This window comes from Rissa tridactyla, chromosome W, assembly GCF_028500815.1.
Source record: "Rissa tridactyla isolate bRisTri1 chromosome W, bRisTri1.patW.cur.20221130, whole genome shotgun sequence".
In the NCBI taxonomy this organism is placed as follows: Eukaryota; Metazoa; Chordata; class Aves; order Charadriiformes; family Laridae; genus Rissa; species Rissa tridactyla.
Genome location: NC_071496.1, coordinates 15,183,380 through 15,189,379, shown reverse-complemented (window position 1 = coordinate 15,189,379; position 6,000 = coordinate 15,183,380). Strand labels below are relative to the sequence as shown.

The 6,000-nt window shown below is 45.5% G+C and overlaps 1 protein-coding gene across 6 annotated transcripts in view; it reads left to right on the top strand.

Annotated features, from left to right (window-relative positions):
• Window positions 1–1,529: 1,529 nt before the first annotated feature.
• Window positions 1,530–6,000, top strand: part of LOC128901946 (ubiquitin-associated protein 2-like) — a 131,528-nt gene continuing 127,057 nt past the window's right edge. For all 6 annotated transcript variants that reach the window (XR_008463555.1, XR_008463554.1, XR_008463553.1 and 3 more), the window contains exon 1: window positions 1,530–1,600. The gene's annotated coding sequence lies outside the window, so the exon portion shown is untranslated. The remainder of the gene's footprint in view (window positions 1,601–6,000) is intronic.

Here is a 6,000-nt window from a genome sequence, read left to right as displayed (position 1 = left end):
GTTTTTTTAAGTACAGAAATTGGTCAGGTAGCCCACATTTTCTCAACTCTGCCAACCCTGGTACCCTGTTTGAGATCTGTGTGCACTTTCTTAGACCATACGGCTCCCAGCAGGATACTAGAGGGAAAGGCTGTTAGAAAATGGCACTCAATTTTTAATTGTGAAGATTCCTTTCTGTCAAAAGCATTCTTCTAATTAGCCAAAGTATCACATGGTTTTGATAATGAAACCCAGCATCACAAGCAAAAAGATACTTCTTAATTTAAATCCTTGAGAATTAACATTGAGAAACAAGAATGACAGGGATATCTACTTGATCTCTCTGAAAGCGAATAAAGCCCTTTCACAAGTACTTCCTGAGCAATGAAACTCAGCCCAGTTTCTCTCTCCCTTGATGCCTGTGGTCCAGAGAACTTCTTGCCCTGGTGCTGGACCCCCGAAGCCGTAGCACTTGCAGTGTCCAACATTTGCTGTCCACTGCTGGGAGTGCACAGCTTCCTACTGATATAATTGGCTGAGTATAATCCTTGTATACTTTATGTTAGTATTGGGATCAATAAATCCTTGCACATTTTATATTGGTATCGGAATCAATATTGGTTCTTTAGTATTGTTAACGTGAATTATTTAGTCTTATTCTATTAAATCTGTTTATATTTCACCCTTTGGGTTTCTTTATTTTTTTTCCCCTGATTCCCCTTTCCGGGTGGTGAGGGTTCATTGGGTCATAGAATAATTGTCTGAATGACAATAAGTTGTGGGTTTCTCAAACCATAACAGGCACCAAACGTAATGAACATAACCTGGCATCCTGAGCGGGCTTTAATCTGTGACAAACTACTCCTGCCAAAACCCTGTAGGTCAGAAAATAATAGCCACCTTAAAATAATAGGGAAAACCTAAAAAAAAACAACAACAGAGCTGCTGGTTCAAACCGCTCCTTCAGCCAGCGAGAGAGGAAATGAACCACGATTCTGGACGTTCCTGAACACACCCCGCCAGGGCTCAGGCTGCACTTGCGGACGCTGAGCCTCAGTCTCCCGGCCTAAAAGAGCGTTGAGGCGGGGCCGCCTATCCCCGCAGATGCCCTTCCCGCCACCGGCGCGTCAATCCTCTATGGAGCGACCCCAGGAGCGGCTACGGTCTTTCCCCGGGGCTTCCCGCGAAGCAGCCGGCAGCGACAAGCCAGCGCTGACACCGCCCAAGGACGGGAGGAACCCCTCACAGAGAGACTCTTCGCATCACCTGGCCACAGCACAGCTATGGGCGGGACTAACCGTCCCCTTCCGCCGCGCGCACGTTGAGGGGGGTGGAGTCCTGGTCACGCGAGAGGGAAGAGGCCGGCTTCCCCCCCTCCTGCTCACGTAGTGCTGGGGTAAGCGGAAGGGCTAGTGTATGTATGCACGCTGGTAGTATGTGAGGGGCGAGGCGCGCGGGAGGGGGGGAATGGTAGGCGAACACGTGACGTGACGTCACGTCGCGGGGGAGTGACCGCGCGCGCGTGGAGGGGAAGGGGGAGGGAGGGAGGGAGCGAGCCTGACTGCCTGTCACGTGACTGTGGTGGGCGCCGCCGCCGCTGCTTTGTGAGCGCATTGGGCAGGTACCGGGGGAGGGGGGTACCGGCGCCGCGGCCGTGCGTGCCCGCGGGGGGGGGGGACACAATGGGGCGACGGTGGCGAAGGTGAACGTGAACTCGCGCGCCTGGGGAAGAACTTGCGCCCCTCCCCCGCCCAACGTTCTAGGGGCGGCCGTTTCTCCCTCAGTGGCCTGAGGCCCCGGGATGGGGCTCGCTCTCCCAGTGGGAGCTTTTGTCTGGCAGTGGGTGTCTGCCAGGGCTGCCCCTCCCCACTGGGCTTGTCTCCTCTTCCTAGCCGCAAGGGGAGGTGGTGGCGGCGGCGGCGTGAGGGGAGGCGGTTCTGCCCTACTTCTTCTGGCGGCCGCCCGGGGGAAGCTTCGTCTTGCCGTAGTTTGTCCCTCCCCCGTCCCCCTTTCTCTTCAGGGGCGCGGCTAGGGGCCGCCGAGTAGGCCGTGGTTGCGGGCAGCTCCTGCCCTGCTCCAGCCCAGGCTCGCGTGGGGAGGGTGAGCCGACCAGACCCGACCCCCGGTGGGTGCCGGGAGTGGTGGGTTAGCTCTCCGCCTTCTTCCGTTTTGGGGAAGGGGTCCTGCACCCCATCCCGTCCTACAGAATTCACTGACAATAACATCTTGGCAGCAATAGTAGGTTACTTGAGGATATGGTGACGAATGAACCGTTCTCTTTGTTAATCTTCTCTACCTGGTCCTTCCTCACCCCCGATTACGTGTGCTTGCTGAGAATTGGAAGTCAGGGCAGGGCTTTGCTATTGGACTGGTTTATGTTGCATTTAAAAACAAAAAAGAAAACTCTTCTGTGTTTGCTATTGTTGCTGAAGAAAACTACATCAGGAAAGTGAACTGGTAGAAACCCTTCTGCAAGAAACTGGATGTAGAAAGGGATCTGGTGTACCTTTGGGCCTGATGGCAAGGATCTGAACTCTGTGATGTGAAATAGATTTAAAAATGTGCTGAAATGTCTGCAGTGCTGTTGAATGCTACCTGGGAGTCGCTCAGGGTGAACCTGGTTTGAAGCTTCTCTCTTGTAGGTGTGTTAACATCAGGAGCATGGATGTGCAGAGCCCTCTTGGTTTTGTTCAAAGGAACACACAGTCTTGTGGAACAGAAGCTTTGGGTTTGGTGTGGAGCTATGTAAGGGGAAGCTCACGAGGGCCGGCTTGCTTTGTCTCTACCTACCAAGCAGCAATCAGTCCCTAGTCATCTCTATTTGAGTAAATGCTGAATGCTTATAACATAGTAGCAGATCAAGGTGATAGTCTCTGGGGCAGTGGTAGCTGGTGAAATGGAGGGGCGGGGCTGTCCTGGTGTGAGAGCAGCTATTTTTTTCACTAGAAATTGGAGCTGGATGTGAGTGCAGGGAAGGGAGGGGGAGGGACTCATCCTTCTGAGGCTTTGCTTTTTTAATATTTACTAGGCCCTTTTAGCAGTTCTCTTGGTTATATCATGTTCTCTAGTGGCATCTGGGTTTGGATTCCTACCTGACTGACTCAGTATTTATACCTGGGCCCAATCTCTCTGTGGTGTTTTGACCTAACTTGTTTAAAGAATTTATTTTAAACCTTATACTAGGTAACTTGAAAGCAAGCAAGGCTAGATCACTTTGCAGCATTAATGATATTTGGGACTCCTGGAGGGTTATGTGGAGAAACTAGATTAACTGGTGTAAACCAATTTTGATGCATAGTCTGGAAAATGAGCCAGCTTTTGTGTTTATAACCTCAACAATCTTGGTAACTTAAAGGAGGGAGGGAGGAATGAGAATTGGTCAAGCTCTATTTTGCTTTGTTCTAGTTGCAGTTTTATCAGTGTATTGATTATAAAAACTGTTTATACTAATAAAAACAAAGGCATGGAAATCCAGAAATTTAGACTGTTTCACTTGCAGTTGTTTTGGCTAGTCCTCAAAAAAGCTCCTGGTGCCATGAGTTGCAAAAGGGTTTGACCATTCAAGGGTACTTTGGAGTTACAGACTTGCCACTAAAACACAACAAAAAAACCCCTTGTTTGTTACTAGAAGTGTGCTTTTTTTAAAGTTCTTCCAATTTTTAAGCTGTCCTTATAGAACTTAGAAGCAGATTTTTGATATTTTATATTTCTTCCATGGACTTCTATTTTATGCAATGCTTTCCTCGTAGAAGGCCATTTTTTGGTATGTTTTATATTTGTTGCTAGTGTTCCCCTAGTGATACTGATCATAGCAGATTAGTATGCTGATTAATAGTGTTTGAGAAATGTATGTATCATAGACTATTAATAACTCTGTCAATAATTAGTATTGATAGTAATACTATTAATAGTAATGTTTACTTGCAATTTCAGTAATGTTTAGTACCAATACTTGGAATATGTTCTTCACTGTTAAAGGAAAAGCCGCTGCCTGAGCATTCACACACCATTCAAGGAGTTGTGCACACACACCACCTGAGTCTTTAACTGCTAGGACCAGGGTCCCTTCACAGCGGGTGACCCCAGTGGGACTCCTCACACATATGCACACTTACTCTCAGGCGTGTTCCCTCCTCCTTCAGGTTTGACCCTAGGTTTCCTGCAGCAGAGTCTCAGGCATTGGATTTTATAAAAATAATTAATTTAATTGGAAGGTACAGCAGCAAGATCAGCCTGGGCTGGGTGCCTCCAAAAAGTGAGGGACCTCAAACAAAGAAATCCCTGGGCAATTATACCCTTGTGATCTATACACCCGCCCCTCACATGCTATTCATGCGTCTTTTAGTCCAATGGTGATTTTTGGTCTGGGGTCTTCTAACACCTTATTGGATTGTTTTTCTGTATGTAGGCAGGCCATTGACTGCTCTTATCTTGTTGGTTTGCAGTCTCTGCTGAGGGTTGTAGCCTCGTTATCTTCTGGTTTATGCTTCTTGTGCACCTGTGCTTGCTGGCAGAACAGGGGGAACTGGAGAGTTCCAGACTTAGGGAAAACACTACCAAAACATCAGTGTGTTATCAACATTTTACTTATACTAAAAGACTAAACACAGCACTGCACCAGCTGCTAGGAAAATTACTAAGAAAATTAACTCTATTGCAGCCTAAAGGCTTCAGCAAGTCTAGCTACTCGTGCTAAGTAAAGCTAAGCAAACAGCATAAATCACATCATATTATAACCCTAAGTAATTTATTCTAATTAAAACTTACTTATTTAAGCTAAACAGCTAATATATCTCAACATTCATGAAAGAACAGGAATACATTTTTATATCTTATTAATCTTTTTATTTATCTTTGTCTCTTATTTGGTTAAAGCACATGAGCAGGACTCTGAAGACCTGTGTTCTGCGCTCAGGTTTGCAACAGCCTCTTATGACCTTGGTAAAAGAGAAGCCAAATGACTTGTCCCCTTTATAATAAAACACATTAAAGAAACTTGGTCTTGTATTTGTATACTTCAAAACTATTGAATGGAAGGTGCTAGAGGAAATACAAGTAATATCCACTTCATTGTTGATGTTCTGCTGGAGCTTTTTGTTGAATTTTGTCATCTTTCTGATTACAGTCTGCTCATTTGTAGCCTGTTGTGTTCTCTTTGCTTTTCAGAGAAGACCTAGTTTGGATTGTACTGTTTTTCATATAACTTCCCTAAACAAATTATGCTCATTAAAGTGAGAGCCAGGATGAAAGGTTGTGAAAGTAGCTCCTTTGCAATTACTTTAAGGTTCTTAATTTACAAAAATTGTACAAAGGGTTTCTCCATTTTGCTCTAACATGAAAGTCTGTGCTCTTTAATTTTGGCCATCTAAACTGGCAGTTTGTCAGAACTCCCTGCTCACCTGGGCCTCCTGCAGTCCCTTTCACAGGTGTGGTACCTTCAGCCCTTTCCCCTCCACTACTTCTCAATGCTGCAAAGAGTAAACAGTGACTAAAGACAGATAGATTAGAGGTGATACAGTCTGATGCTGAAGATCTCATGGCTTGCTCAGCTTGTTTTTACTACATCATAACTATTTTGCTGAGCATATTGTTTTATTTATGTTCTCTCTAGATTGTAAAACTTGTAAGCTAGGTTATGTGAACAAGTTTACGCAGTTCCTTTGGATGGAGTTGTTTCTACCCTCGGTTTTCTTGAAATTATCTTTTTTTTTTTTTTTTTTGGTCCAGCTGTATTTGTGAAAGCTGCAAGGTACTGTGGCTTCTTTTGAAGGTAAACTTGTCAAACTTTTTTCCTTTCCCTCCCCAGCTTCTCTTCCAACAGATGAGCTTGGAGGAGTCCTTAACCTGGCTGAGTGTAGCATTTTGCATTAAAAACAATGAAATGTTTCCCATATTGAGAGTGCTTTGATCTTTCTCAAGACTTAAAGTTTGCCTGAAGTAGTACTCTTATGATGAACTTTATGGTTTTGGTTTTTTTTTTTTGCTTTATCATACAGGAAACAGTTTATTTCATATCTGCAG